At 33.2% G+C, this 16091-nt stretch overlaps 1 long non-coding RNA gene across 1 annotated transcript; it reads left to right on the plus strand.

The window, feature by feature from the left end:
• Positions 1-8529: 8529 nt before the first annotated feature.
• On the plus strand, positions 8530-9103 carry LOC133856986 (uncharacterized). The gene is made up of 3 exons (XR_009898273.1): positions 8530-8663; positions 8791-8856; positions 8974-9103. It is a non-coding gene; the product is annotated as an uncharacterized LOC133856986 (long non-coding RNA).
• The last annotated feature ends 6988 nt before the right edge of the window (positions 9104-16091 follow it).

The raw sequence follows: 16091 nt of genomic DNA on the forward strand, positions 1-16091 counted from the left end.
ACCCGCCGTTTTTTTGAATCCCGAAAATCATCTATGATTGAATCTATGCTAATTGTAGCAGCAACTTCTCTTTCGATATACACCATTAAAGAATCCGTTAGAAACTCATCTTCAATTTTGTTGCGAAGCTTAGTTTTGACAATATTCATAGCTGAAAATGCTCGTTCTGTAGTTGCGGTAGAAACAGGAAGAGTAAGCACAAGTACAATAACTCGAAAAACAAGTTGGTAGATAGCTGATTTTCCGGTACTAACCAACCATTGGCACAATTCAGAAATATTTGACAGTGCTTGGAAACTCGAATGTTGAACTACATTATGCTTATAATGGTTAAGTTCTATTTCCAACTGTTCCTTTTCAAGATCAGTAAAATCTTGCGGATAAAACTTGTTTACCAACTGACAAATATCATCAATTCTAAAAGATTCACGTGCGGCTCGAGGATCAAGAGCTGAGCCGAGAATAAGCAACTCCACTGCATGCTCACTAAATCGGCGATTTAATTCTTGCAATTAAGAATCTATAGAGGCACAAAAAATATCCACTCGATAATGTTGCTCAATTGTAAAGTCGGCTTGTTGATGGCGAGCTCGACCTCGTCTCTCAACATAACGGGCATTCATATCTGGGACATCTATATTGCGTTTCTCGCAAAATGACTTTACATTGGTAAGTAAATCATCCCATTTATCATCTCTACATTGTTGGATATATGCTTTAATTGATGAAACAAGATTTATAGCACTTAAAATGTCTTGAGATTTTGATTGTAATTCTTGACATAAATGATCAGTAATTTGCATCGTTTCTTTCATGAGATGCAATATGAAGACAAATTCAAATGAAGTCATTACCTAATAAACTGAATCTGCTTCTGCTCGTTGGGAAGAAGTAGTTCCCACATCAATGATTTTAAGAATAACTTCACAAGCTGGACTAAAAATTTTGATCAAGCTAGAAACTGATCTCAAGTGAGAACTCCAACGAGTATCTCCAGCCCGTTGTAAAGTACTAATTTGATTAAGTCCCCTTCCACTCTCAATCTCATTAATTTCCATCAGGTAAGCAATTTCAGCAGTTTGAGAAATCCGCAATTCTTCAAATCGATTGCATGAGGCACAAACAATATTGACAATAGAATTCAAATTAGTGAAAAATTGATGAACAAGAATAACTTCTTTTGATGCCGCCACTAATGCCAATTGCAAACAATGTGCAAAACAATGAATATAGTAGGCATATGGACAATCATTTGAAATCAAAGCTTGTAACCCATTCCACTCACCTCGCATGTTACTTGCACCGTCATATCCTTACCCTCGAATATTTTCAATGGCTAACTTATGTTGAGACAATACAAAATATATACCCTTTTGTAGGGTTAGTGCCGCGGTATTAGCGACATGAACAAGCCCAAAAAAACGTTCCCGCACAAAACCATCTTTGTCGACAAATCTTAAAGCTATAGCCATTTGCTCTTTCATTGACTCATCACGAGCTTCATCAACCATTATGCAAAACTTTGCATTACCAATTTCTTTGCGAATTGTCTCCTTCACTTTGGTTGAAAAAATATGTAAAATTTCTTTCTGTATCATTGGTGATGTATAAGAGGCATTTTTTGGAGCTTTAGCTATTACTTCAGCAATCTGTTCATTATATGAAACCATTAAATTCAATATTTCAAGAAAATTTCCACGATTCGTTGAATCCACACTTTCATCCCGACCTCTAAAAGCAACACCTTGAAATGCAAGCACTCGAACAACATCAATTGAGGCTTTTAACTGCAATCGATTGTTTGCAATTTGTTCAGAAGTGAAATTTTCAAACACATTTTGGATGTGTTGAGACTGGTTCTTCAAGTCTTCGTATGACCTCTCAGCAATTCTGTGAAATGAATTAGGATCTTTTTCTATATGATTGAGAAAAGCACAATTTTTTCCATCTCTAACTTTCTTCCAACTCTTGAATCCATCTATAGTGAATACACGTTGCGTAGGATGCCCAGATGGCTTATTAAAGAGAAAGCATGGTAGACAAAATGCTGCATCTTTTTCGCGCGAATATTCAAGCCATGAAGGAAATAGATTGTACCACGAAGGTTGAAAGCTACGAAGATGATTTTTATCTCCAGATTTTGGGTAATGTGGGAGGATTATTTGGTACGGACCAGCTTTAATGTAAGCTCGTCGAATTTCATCCCGTTGATTAACATTATACTCCCATATCTGACGACGCAATCCAGGATCAAACTCCAATGAACTAATATCAAATTCATTTACATCAACTCTTCGAGATTTTTTAGAAGAGTTTTCAGAAACTATGATATCAGAAGTTGGTGATGATGCATCACTAACATTGGCATTTGAACTTTGTGCATTTTTTCTTTTGAAAAAGTCAAGTATTGTATTTGGCTTTCCCATCATCTACAAATAAATTTACATGGTTATATTGGAGTCTTTAGAAAAATAAGAAAAAATATTTGTAAGTTAGCAATTAACAAATTCACATAAAAAACAATAGAATATAATAGCTTTCACATGTCAAATTATCCGATTAATTGTTTAGACTTATAAACTATAATAACTAATATTCTTAATATTTAATAACCATAATATCCAAATTACAATACCACTTATATTAAGAATTGAGCTTTGAAAACTAACCTCAAAAAGCGTGACTTGCGTCGAGTGATTTTGCACCGCTTCTGTGTTGCGATATAAATAATGTACTGTGTCATAAAAATCAAATTAAATCAACAATTTCCAAAATTAAAATTTTATAATATTGTAAAGTAAAAACTGAAAAAAATAATAAAAAAAATCGTCAACAAGACATTCAATAATCACTGAACAAACCATTCAAGCTATTTAATAATTCTCACCCTTACCCAATTTTTCTTTTTTAATTAACCCATTAACTCTACTTAGACTACTCTTCCGATCCACAACTTCTAAGTCATCATTCACAAATATCATGATTCAATAAGACAAAGCTCACTTTTTTTAAAGGGTTAAAATTTTCTCAAATTTCAAATACCACTTTAAACATTATTATAATTTATCAATAATACAAATAATCATTCTCAAGAGGCTAGAGAAGAAGACAAATTTCTTCTTAAACAGTGCAAATCTGAGAAAAGAAAAGAAGAATTTGTCTTACTTTTTGTTTTTGACTTCTTGTCTTTTATTTGGACTTTTCTTGGTTTCTACATTCTACGAGTTGGCCAGGCTAGTTAAAGACTTATTTAATTTTTTCTTCAATTTGTCTGACTCTTGTCTTCTTCTCTAGCCCCTTCTGACTTTTCTTGGTTTCTACATTCTACGAGTTGGCCAGGCTAGTTAAAGACTTATTTAATTTTTTCTTCAATTTGTCTGACTCTTGTCTTCTTCTCTAGCCCCTTCTAAGTTCTTCCCTTCTTGGCTTCTCTTTTCTCTAGACTTTCAAATTCTTCCAAACAGTGAGTCTTCCAACTCTTCCTCTTCCCGTTTTCAGTTCTCCCCAATTCATGTTTCAGTTTTCTTCTTCTTTCTTAAGTTCTTCACCATATGACTGGAAAAATTGAAGAAAAAATTAGGGATTTGAGAACTTACAGTGATATTGCGCTGGCTATGTTACAGAAGAAGCACAAATCGGTTGTTTTCCCAGACTCTACGCATTGATGGGCAATAGATCTATTCTCCCACCCGGTGCTGTGCTTGGCCGTGGAGTTTGATTTAGCGTGCAGTGAGTTTAGGATTTGGAGGAGAGTACTGAGTAGTGGAGAAGGTATTCTTGTTTTAGTTTTTTTTTTTTTATTAAATATTAAAAATTCTTGATTCAGTTGTTTGGCTAGAAAATTGCTTGACGGCGGCATTTGATATTTATAGCAAATCTGTAGATTGAAGAGGGCCTTTTTTTTTTTTTTTTTTTTTTAAGGGTTATTTGGTTAAGCAAAAAATTTAATTGGGTAAGGGCCAACATCATTTGAGAAGGGGCCAATGGGCTAGAATTGTTTTTTTTTTTTTTTTTTTTTTTCATCCTTATAAAATTTTTTTTTCAAGAAATTGGGGGGGGGGCCATGGCCCCTGCCGGCCCCCCCCTCCTCCGTCTCTGTATGGAATGGGTCTCATAGAGTTGTGTTATTTAATATTTACACACAATTTACTACAAGAAATTTGATCAGTAGCGGCCACATTATTAGCGGCCACATTATTAGCGGCCAACGCATAGTGGCCGCTAATGATCATGTTATTAGCGGCCAAAAACAATTGGCCGCTAATAGTCGCCGTTATTTGTAAACTATTAGCGGCCACCTAATTATGGCCGCTAAAAATGGCCGCTAATAACTTGGCGGGGAGGTGCGGAAAATTCCGGGAATTAGTCGCCGCTAATAATAAAACTATTAGCGGCCAAAAAAGTGGCCGCTAATAATTGGTTATTAGCGGCCACTTTTATATATGGCCGCTAATAATCAATTATTAGCGGCCACTTTTTTGGCCGCTAATAATCCATTCCCTACCAAGTTATTAGCGGCCATTTTTATATACGGCCGCTAATAATATTTAGCCTTTTTTTTTTTTTATGTTTTCAAAATTTTCATTTTTTTTTGTTTTTATTTTAAATATATATTTTTCATTCTTAATTTGTTTTTTTTGTTTTTCTTTAATTTTTTTAATTTGTTTGTAAAAAATATGTTTTTAAAAAAAATTGATTTTTTTAAAATAATAAAAAGAAAATTTAATTTTTGGTTTTTCTATCAACAAAAAAAAAATAGTTCTTTTTCCTTTTTTTTTTTTAAAAAAAAAAAGATTAATAGAAAGCTAGTTTTTCTTTTTTTTGTTTTCCAGAACTATTAGCGGCCACTTTTTTGGCTGCTAATAATCAATTATTAGCGGCCACATAATATTTACCCTTTTTTTTATGTTTTCAAAATAATATGTGCTAACTTTTTTCCTTTTTTTTTTTTTTTTTTTAATGTTTTCAAAATTTTCATTTTTTTTGTTTGTTTTTATTTTAAATATATATTTTTCATTCTTAATTTTTTTTTTCTTTAATTTTTTTAAAATAATAAAAAGTAAAGTTAATTTTTGGTTTTCCTATCAACAAAAAAAAAAAAAATCGTTCTTTTTCCTTTTTTTTTCTTAGAAAAAAAAAAAGATTAATAGAAAGCAAGTTTTTCTTTTTATTTTTTCGTTTGTTTTTTTAAAAAAAAAAAAAAAAAAATTGTTTTCCAGAACTATTAGCGGCTGCTTTTTTGGCCGCTAATAATCAATTATTAGCGGCCACTTTATTTGTGGCCGCTAATAGTTGATTATTAGCGGCCACTTATGTGGCCGCTAATAATATTTACCATTTTTGTTATGTTTTCAAAATAATATGTGCTAACTTTTTTCCTTTTTTTTTTTTTTTTTTTTAATGTTTTCAAAATTTTCATTTTTTTTGTTTGTTTTTATTTTAAATATATATTTTTCATTCTTTTTTTTTTTTCTTTAATTTTTTTAAAATAATAAAAAGTAAAGTTAATTTTTGGTTTTTCTATCAACAAAAAAAAAAAAATCGTTCTTTTTCCTTTTTTTTTTTCTTAAAAAAAAAAGAGATTAATAGAAAGCTAGTTTTTCTTTTTAAAAAAAAATTAATAGAAAACTAGTTTTTCATTATTATTTTTTTTAAAAAAAAAAAAAAATTGTTTTCATAATTAATGCATTATAGTCAATCAGATGGTTTATCAATCATATTAATCGATCAAACCTTCATTGTGTGAAGTCTGATCAGTCGACCTCTATCACGATCGATCAAATGATCTATCGATCCTATTGATCTATCAAGATCGATCGAATAATCTATCGATCATATTAATCGATCACGATCGATCGGATGATTTATTGGTCATATTTATTGATCAGGATCGATCGGATGATCTATCGGTCCTATCGATAAATCACGATCGATTGGATGATCTATCGATCTTATGGATCTATCAAGATCAAGCGGATGATTTACCATGATTGATCGGATGATCTATCGATCTTATTGATCTATCATGATCGATCGGATAATCTACCATGATTGATCGGATAATCTATTGATCCTATTAATCGATCGGATGATCAATCAATCATATGGATCTATCATGATCGATTGGATGATCTATCGATCCTATGGATCTATCATGATCGATTTGATGATCTATCGATCCTATGGATCGATCACGATCGATGGGATCGATCCTATTGATCGATCAGATAGGATCAATACTATAACGATCGATCGGATGATCTAACGATCATATTGATCGATCACGATCAATCGGATATGATCGATACTATAACGATTGATCGAATGGTCTAACAATCCTATCAATCGATCAGATTATCTATCGATCCTATTGATCTATCACGATCGATCGGATATGATCGATACTATCACGATGGATCGAATGATCTATCAATCATATTGTTCGATCACGATCGATCGGATGATCTATCGATCCTATGGATCGATCACAATCAATCGGATGATTTATCGATCCTATGGATCGATCACGATCGATCGGATGATCTAATGATCCTATTGATCGATCACGATCGATCGGATAATCTATCGATCATATTGATCTATCACTTTCGATGGGATGATCTATCGATACTATTGATCGATACAATCACGATTGATCGAATGATCTATTAATCCTAATGATCGATCACGATCGATAGGATGATCTATCGATCCTATGGATCGATCACGATCGATCGAATGATTTATCCATCCTATCGATCGATCGAATGATTTATCCATCCTATCGATCGATCACGATCGATCGAATGATCTATCCATCCTATCGATCGAGCACGATCGATCGGATAATCTATCGATCGATCATGATAGATCAATATGATCGATAGGTCATCCGATCAATCTTGGTAGATTATCCGATTGATCATTGTCGATCAATAGGATCGATAGATCGTCCAATTAATCATGGTAGATCATCTAATCGATCATGATAGATCAATAGGATTGATAGATCATCCGATAGATCATGATAGATAAATATGATCGATAGATCATCCGACTGATCATGATAGATCAATAAGATCAATAGATCATCCGATCGATCGTGTAGATCAATAGGATCGATAGATCATCCGATCAATCATGGTAGATCATCCGATCGATCATGATAGATCAATAGGATCGATAGATCATCCGATCAATAATGGTAGATCATCCAATTGATTATAATATATCAATAGGATCGATAGATTATCTTATGGATCATGGTAGATCATCCAATCGATCATGATAGATCAATATGATCGATAGATCATCCGATCGATCATGATAGATCAATTGGATCGATAGATCATCCAATCAATCATGGTAGATCATCAAATCGATCATGATAGATCAATAGGATCGATAGATCATCCGATCAATCATGATAAATCAATAGGATCGATAGATCATGATAGATCAATAGGATCGATAGATCATCCGATCAATCATGGTTCATCCGATTGATCCTATTGAAGTATTATGATCGATTGGATGATCTACTATGATTGATCGGATGATCTATCGATCGTATTGATTTATCATGATCGATGGGATGATCTACCATGATTGATCGGATGATCTATCATGATCGATCGAATGATTTATCGATCCTATTGATCTATCATGATCGATTGGATGATCTACCATGATCGATCGGATGATCTATCGATCCTATTGATCTATCATGATTGATTAGATGATCTACCATGATCTATCGAATGATCTATCGATCCTATTGATCTATCTTGATCGGATGATCTACCATGATTGATCGGATGATCTAATATGTTAGTTTAACATACTATATAAGGCAAAAATGGATTTTTTTTTTAATAAGACAAAAATGTCTATAAATTTGAAAAAAAATAAAAATAAAAATAACTTTTTTAAAAACAAATTAACAAAATTAAAATTTAAAAAAAAAAAAAGAAGAAGAAAAAGAACGATTTTTTTTAAACTCAAAATTTACTTAAAATTGAAAATAAAAAACCAATTTTTCAAAAAAAAAAAGTTATTTAAAAAAAAAGGAATTAAAAAAATTAAAGAAAAATGAAAAAAAAATAGAAAACAAAAAATAATTTATTTTAAAAAAAAACCGAAAAAAATACATAATAATTATGAACACAATTTTTTTTAGAAAAAAGAAAACAAACGAAAAATAAAAAAGAAAAACCTGTTTTTTATTAAATTAAAAAAACGAAAAATAATTTTTCTTTAAAAAAAAAAACAAAAAAAATATATATGAAAATTAAGAAAAAAAAAAACCAATATATATTCAAAAAATGAATTAAAAAATCAAAAAGCTCATGATTGAGCCTTTTGGGTGAAGGGGGGGGGAGGGGGTGCAGGGGTGCACGCGGGACACGAAAATTTTCGTGTCCCGCGCGCGCCTCACCCCCAAAAGTTAATTTTTTTTTTTTGTATTTTTTTTTTCTATGTTTTTTTTGTTTCTTTCTAAATAGCCTGTACTCTCTTTACTCTCTCTCTCTCAACTTCATTTGATTCATTTCTCATTTCTCAGAACTCTCGTCTCTCCTCTCTCTCTCTCTCTCTGGTCTTTGTTTCAGATATTTGATTTATAAAAATATTCTACAATTTTAAAGAGAAACAAGAAGAAAAAGGTACCTTACTCTTCTCCATTTTCTTCTTCTTCGTCTTTGTGGTTTCTATTTCTTTTCTTTTCTGTTTTTTTTTTTTTTGCAAATTTTGTGACATATCTCAGCTCTGTCTCTCTTGTCTTTATTTCAGATTTTGGTTTATTTATTGCAATTATTGAAATCTACTTCAATTTTAAAGAGAAACAAGAAGGAAAAGGTACCTTACTCTTCTCCCCTTTCTTCTTCTTTGTCTTTGTGGGTTTCCATTTCTTTTATGTTCTTTTTGTTTTTTTGCAAATTTTGTTAATTCATATCTTTGGGGTTGAATTTGCAGATGTCCAGGAATTTGCAGATGACTTGCAAGTGGTTTGCTTGGTGAGGGGCACTGAAAAAATGGCCGGATCTGAAAAAATTGTCGGATTTGAGCTAGTAGGAGAGATGAGGAGAGGGGGTGCGTTGGGGGTAAACATTTATTTATTTATTTATTTATTTATTTTAATGATGTATTTGTATTTAGTTTTATTTGTATTTATATTTATATTTTTTTTCATTTTTAGTAGTATTAATTGTATATAGAGATTTAATTAATGCAGTGAAGTTAAATGGATCTATTTTTTTTTTTTTTGTATATATATATTTATTTTTTTTCAATTTTTTAATAGTATTAGCGGCCACATTAATAGTTAAATCAGTCGGGTATTATTAGCGGCCACATGTGTGGCCGCTAATACTAGACTATTAGCGGCCACTCATGTGGCCGCTAATAATACCCGACTATTTTAACTATTAGCGGCCACATACGTGTCGCCGCTAATAGTCTAGTATTAGCGGCGATTTTAGACTCAGTTAACAATTATTAGCGGCGGATAAAATTACTTTTAGCGGCGAACTTGGTGGCCGTTATAAAACAATTATTAGCGGCGACCAAAAAAAGTGGCCGCTAATAGTCTTTAGCGTCGGACTATTAGCGGCCACTCTTTAGCGGCCAAAATAACATCATTAGCGGCCAAATTTGTTGGCCGCTAATGATCAAATTTTTTGTAGTGTTATACACATTGTACACACTTACAATGGATATGGGACCCATATATGTGGGATAGGTCTCACATGTATAAGTTTCACACCCATGTATGTGTACAAATAGAGACGTGTTATTTGTACACACATTTTGTACACATTCTCTCTCTCTCTCTCTCTTTTCCTTTAATATGAGGAGATTGGTTATCGTATAGGATAATTGCACCATTGGTTTTTGAGGTTGACCTAAATTACAAATCACTCCTTGTAGTTTAAAAAGTTCATGGAAGGTCCTTGTGGTAAGCTATAATTACAAATCAGTCCCTGAACACGTTTTCTATCCGCCAAGTTAACAGATTATGTTAGTCAGCCACGTCACACTCAATAGAAAGCCGACAAGTGTCCATTATAATAATAAAAAAAAATAATATAATAAAAATATAAATAGATAAAACAAAAATATTTGTTTTTTTAATAAAAAAAGAAAAAGAAAAAGAATACTGAAGGGGGTGGTGCTGGTTGGGAGTGATTTTTAATTTATGCCAACCCAAAAAACTAATGGTGCAATTATCCCTATCTTATATACAATATGTTGCACGATTAATACATTTATGAAAATCATAATTTTTATACATTTCATAACTTAAAACTTGTAAAATGATAACTTGTACTGTTGTCCAGATGTGATGAAAGGTTTAATTCAATTAAAGAATAAAATTCATTAACTAGGCAGTGTGGGTTGCTTTTCAATATGAAAAAAATACTTAAATTTTGTTTCAAATGTGGAGACGGATCCATGGAGATGAATTGGAAAACCAATACAGGACATGGTAGAGAGCTACTTCGGCCAATATACGGTTTGAGAATGGAAAGGGGAGAAACAGTTGTAACGACCCAAGGAAAAAAGCGCTAGCCACATCTACATTATCACCCCAAAATGATTAGTCAATTTGGAGTTTTCTTAGAATTCCTTATAAAGCCCAGTTTCACCTAGTAACTAGGCAATGTGGGACTTAGCACTCATTTATCTCTTATAAACCACTCACTCTATGTGAGTTATTTATCTCTTCCCAATATGAGACCGAGGTATTACAAACTCCCCCCTTAAACTCCTAACGTCTTCGTCAGGGGCACGTCATGCAGTGATCCAGTACCACATGACCTGGCGTTACTAGTTGGCTCTGATACCATTTGTAACGACCCAAGAAAAAAAGCGCTAGCCACATCAGCGCTAGCCACATCAGCGCTAGCCACATCTGCGCTATCACCCCAAAAGGACTAGACAATTTGGAGTTTCCCTAAAATTCTTTATAAAGTACTGCTTCACCTATTAAATAGGCAATGTGAGACTTAACACTCATCTATCTTTTATAAACCACTCATTCTATGTGAGTTATTTATCTCTTCCCAATATGGGACCGGTGTGTTACAACAACAGTGCTCAAGAGGAACAAAACACATGTGATAATCTTTCGGTAGAGGAGAGTTGCTGGAAGGTGTGCGAGCGGTCAGCTAGTGACGGCCCTTGGGACGCAAATGCAAGAGTTTCCATTAATGACATGAACCCCGATAACGATAGAATTATGTTGTTTCTGAAAGGATATCGCAGATAACCGTCCGGACGTGGCTAACTTCCGTCCGGACGCAAGCCAGCCAGAGTCCGAATCTCAGCAGTTTTTGAGGTCTCTTGAAGCTTATAAATAGAGGGCTCTAGGCTAGTGTTTTGTACAGAATTCGACAATGAATTCCATAGTGCTTTGAGAGGGTGTTTAGTGAGAATCGAAGATTCGCTAGCTCTCAAGCCGTTGCTGATGTGTGCTCAGTTGTTCGTGTGAAGTCTATCTTAGGGGTCGGCCCTAGGGTAAAGGAATCCATCAAAAACCTCTTCAGGTGGAAGATCTGGTTGGGAAACGTTCGTGTTGGGTTACACGTCAGAGTTAAAGGTATGACTACTGCATAGGGTTATGTGAGTACGAGTGTCTTGTAACTAGCTTTGTTTTTGGATAGTGGATTTCCTGGGTTTAGCTGACCCGGAGTGGTTTTTCTCTTCACAGAGTTTCCACTTCGTAACAAATATCTTGCCTTATTTAAATTCTGCATTTAAGATATTTTGTTGCATACAAACACATACACACACACTTGATTAAATTAGAAGTCAATATTTTATTAACAAAACCCATGAGTATCGACTGAAGTCATCAACAATGCATAGAAAATATCTTTTATTATTGCTGGAAAAGAGAGGGTCAGGACCCCATACATCAAGAAAGTGGAGGTCCAAAGGACTTTTAGAAACAAACGAGGTGACAAGAAAATGAAACTTTTGCAGCTTTCCCTGTTGGCATGAATAACATACAGAGACAGCTTTATTAGACGTAATTGGAAGCTAGTGAGAGGAAAGGACACAACGAACAACACAAAGAGTAGGATGACCCAACCAAGAGTGCCATTTGTTGAGAGAGACACGTTCACCAAGAAGAGCAAGAGGCAAGCGAGTTCGAGGCACAAGAGAGAGCCATGGGTAGAGATCACCTCTACTCGGGCCTTGGAGCAGCAGTTTTCACGATTTGAGATCCTTAACACGAAAACACATAGGGTGAAATTATATAAAAACATGATTATCACAAGTGAACTTATTGTTAGAGAGTAAGTTTTTTCTGAATTTGGGGAACATGAAGTGAATTTTTCAAGGAAAATTTTTTACTTTCTAAAGGAATGGAAGCAAGACCAATGTGAGAAATTTGCAAACCTTGCCCGTTGCTAACCCTTATCTGATCATTCCCTGTATATTCATCTGCTCGCATATTGAGATTATAACATCTCAGAAAAATTTAGAATTTTTTTGTTACATTTATAAAATGACCTAAAGAAATTTTTAGAAGAGATTAAAAGATTTTGTATAATATTAAATGTTTTATAAAATCTTTGCATAAAATTTATATGATATTAAATATGGTTGAACACGATTTAAAAAGACACTTGTAAAGTTCCCAAATTAGATTCTTTAAACAATGTCGTAGCCTTAAAATAATAGACAATACCGACGTTGATGTCTTCTTTAAGAAATAGAAAAGTCTCTAGAAAACTTTTAAAGTAGGGATGAGCAAAATGAGTCTGAAAGAAAAGAAAATCTCATCGCCACTTTGTAGACCATCTTGCCACATTTCAACCCTTCTACAACACGTTGCTTCCATGCCTTAGAGACTCAGACATGTGCAGCCGCGCCACAGCCTTTCCCTCTTCTATAAAATAAAAGAAAAAAGAAGCGAAACAAGCACTCATCATCTCCTCTGAAACGCATCCCCTTTCTTCTTTCTTTTCCCCTGCCCCTCCTTCTTCTCCCCAGTTCTTTCTTTTTCTTTTTCTTTTTGCTTGTTCTAGCCGAGAAAGAGGAGACCGAGAGAGGGAGAGATTCGCCGTGAGAGAGAGAGAGAGAGAGAGAAGGAGAAAAAGAGACCGATTGTAACGCGTGGGTTCCTTCAAGGTAAGTTTCTTCCTCTCTAGCTTTAGGTTTTGATGTTTGTTTTTGTTATTGGGTTTGTTTGAAGCCAAAAATCGAATGGGTAATGTGATTTTTGGGGATTTCCGTAGAAACATCGAATGGGTCTTGAAAAATTATGGAAGATTTTTCTTTGTAGAAAAACTGAATAGGTGTGAGTTTCTGGGTTGCTTTTCTGGTAGAGGAACCAAATGGGGATTGAAAATTTCTGATTTTTGGTAGAAAATCTGAATAGGTATTATATGTCACAATTCATGGAAAAAATACTCGTCTATTTCTTTCTTGTCTTTTACATAGAGTATACTAAATATATATACAACATGAGGATCCTTTCTATACAAGGATAGAAGGATTCTATGGCTACTATCGTGGGCATTACTTAGATAGAAGGATTGATATCCTTATATCATGGGATTTACAATGAAACCAATCCCATAATATCCTCTTATGACAACTCATGCTAACACTCCCCCTCAAGTTGGTGCGTACAAATCTCAAATGCCCAACTTGTCAAGTGAGTTGTGGAATTCCTTACTGTCAACTGCCTTTGTGAGTAAATCTATTAATCGATCCTTGGACTTAACAAAGGAAAACCGAATTGTTTTGGTTTCAAGGTTTTGATTTATGAAATGTCTGTCTATTTCCACATGTTTGGTTCGATCATGTTGAATAAGGTTGTGTGATATATCAATTGCAGCCTTGTTCTCGCAGAAAAGGTCCATCTCGCAACTTGGAGCAAAGCCAATCTCTGTTAACAAACCTTTAAGCCATAGTAGCTCACACAAGCCTTTGACCATCCCTCTAAATTCAGCTTCTGCACTAGATAAGGCCACCACATTCTGCTTCTTATGTAATAACCCTTATCCTCTTTTGAGGGTAGAATGGTCAATTGCTATCTATGAGAATGGATAACGAATCTAAATTTTTTAAATATTAAAAAACCTGATTCGATATTTTAAATATTAAACACCTGAGTTTTTATTTAACATTTTATTAAATACACACTTTTATAAAATACCTACTTTTATATTTTAATAAATATCTACTTCTAAATTTAATAATTTTTATATTAATATTAAATGCTGCTTTTACAATTAATATTTTATATTAATATTTAATACTCAATTTTTAGTCTTAAATGTAAAATCATTATTGTCAAAACCCTAGTAGCCACCAAGTTGAAAAGACCCTAACCTTATAAATACACCTTTAGCCGTCACACTTCCCTCTTATCACAAATAATTCTTCAAGCTGTCTCTCTCTCTCTCTCTCTCTCTCTCTCTCTCTCTCTCTCTCTCTCTCTCTCTCTCTCTCGCATGACCTAGGGTTCTACAACAAGGGGAGCTTGTCTATTTCTTTATTTCTATTTCTTTTAGTGAAAAGCTTGGCCGACTCCTTTTGTTCTTATTATTTTTTTTCACATGCTGTATCGACGTCATCTGAAGCATTACATTCTTTTTATTTCTTTGGATACTGTATCTTCAAAGCTTGACGGTTCCTGTTGTTCTTTATTTTGTTTTAAAAGTCTCTTCACGTCCTATTGCTTACTCTTTTTATTGCTTTTGTTTGTTTTCTTTTTGGTTTAGTCACAGCATGGTCTCCAACCGTTTTCTATCTGGTTTTGTATTCTTTTTCTCTTTTATTCTGTTTTCTTTATTTTTTAGTAATGCCGTAGCAAGTTTAGAGGTAGGACTTGTTCTTTTTGCATTCACTGCTTCTTGTTGCTCTCTTTCCTTCTTTCTTGATACTGCAGCCGAGAGGTCATTCATAATTTTTCTCTGTTTAGCTTTCTTTTCCCTCCTACCCTATTTGTTAGATATCATTATTGCCTTGAACTACTCTTTTTTTTTTTTTTATTGTGTAATTTCTAGAAGTTAGTCAAGAGTTGGTATTGCATGAGAAATTGTTCATCTTCAGTCTTGTAGTGGAGGACACCTTTGATATCACGTATAACTACATATTTCTTGTCTTTTGTGATGATGATACTCATAGTCCTTGTCTTTTTTTTTAGCCAATACTGTTTTATCACCAAAGTCTTGTTTTATTTTCTTTATATATATATATATATATATATATATATATTGCAAACTGTGGTCATATCACTAGCACACAGTCACATAAATTTTCTTTATGAAATCACTTATTATTTTCATTAGCAAAATGTTACTATAGGGACAAAAATTTGTTCTCTAGAATTTTCATACTTTCTGGTATATATATATATATATATATATATATATATATATATATATAATTATTTATTTGAAACTTCTTTTTTAGCCAAAAGTCACGGCTAGGATAAAATACATACACAGAGTTTGAAACTGATTTCTACACGCAATGTGCTACCTCCTTGATTTTAATATGTGGTTTCACGATTTCATCCAAAGGTTTGAAATAACTAAGTTTCACAATTTCAGAGAATAACACATATTAATACCTTCTTGTAATATGTTTTAACACATTACACAATTGTAAAATGATTTATGTAAATATACCCAGTAAGTCCATTCTCACTAGGCTAGCAAAACAAACCATAGGGAGGTCAGAGTGTTGCCTAGTGACTAGTATATTGTACTAATTTATTTAAATATGTACCCAGGTGATTAGCTAGTTGTCGAAATATTTCAGCAACGTACTGCGTTCAGAGAAGTAAGGGATCCTCTACCCCTTTTCAAATTGTTTTATGTCATATTACTTATATCCTTTTTTAAAACATATTTGCAATTAATTGTTCTTGTTCTATATTTCAAATTATATTGATACATGAAGGACTGTTTTAAAAATAGTTTTGAGATGAAAATTTTTCGGTATAAATGTTAATCTTGAAATCACTGTTTTAAAAGAAGTTTTGGTTATAAAGGATTTTTCTAATTATTCGAAAATTGTGTAATTGGTTCCCGAGATGGGAAATTACAGATTTTTGAAATTAATAA

Source organism: Alnus glutinosa, chromosome 14, assembly GCF_958979055.1.
Source record: "Alnus glutinosa chromosome 14, dhAlnGlut1.1, whole genome shotgun sequence".
NCBI classification, from domain to species: domain Eukaryota; kingdom Viridiplantae; phylum Streptophyta; class Magnoliopsida; order Fagales; family Betulaceae; genus Alnus; species Alnus glutinosa.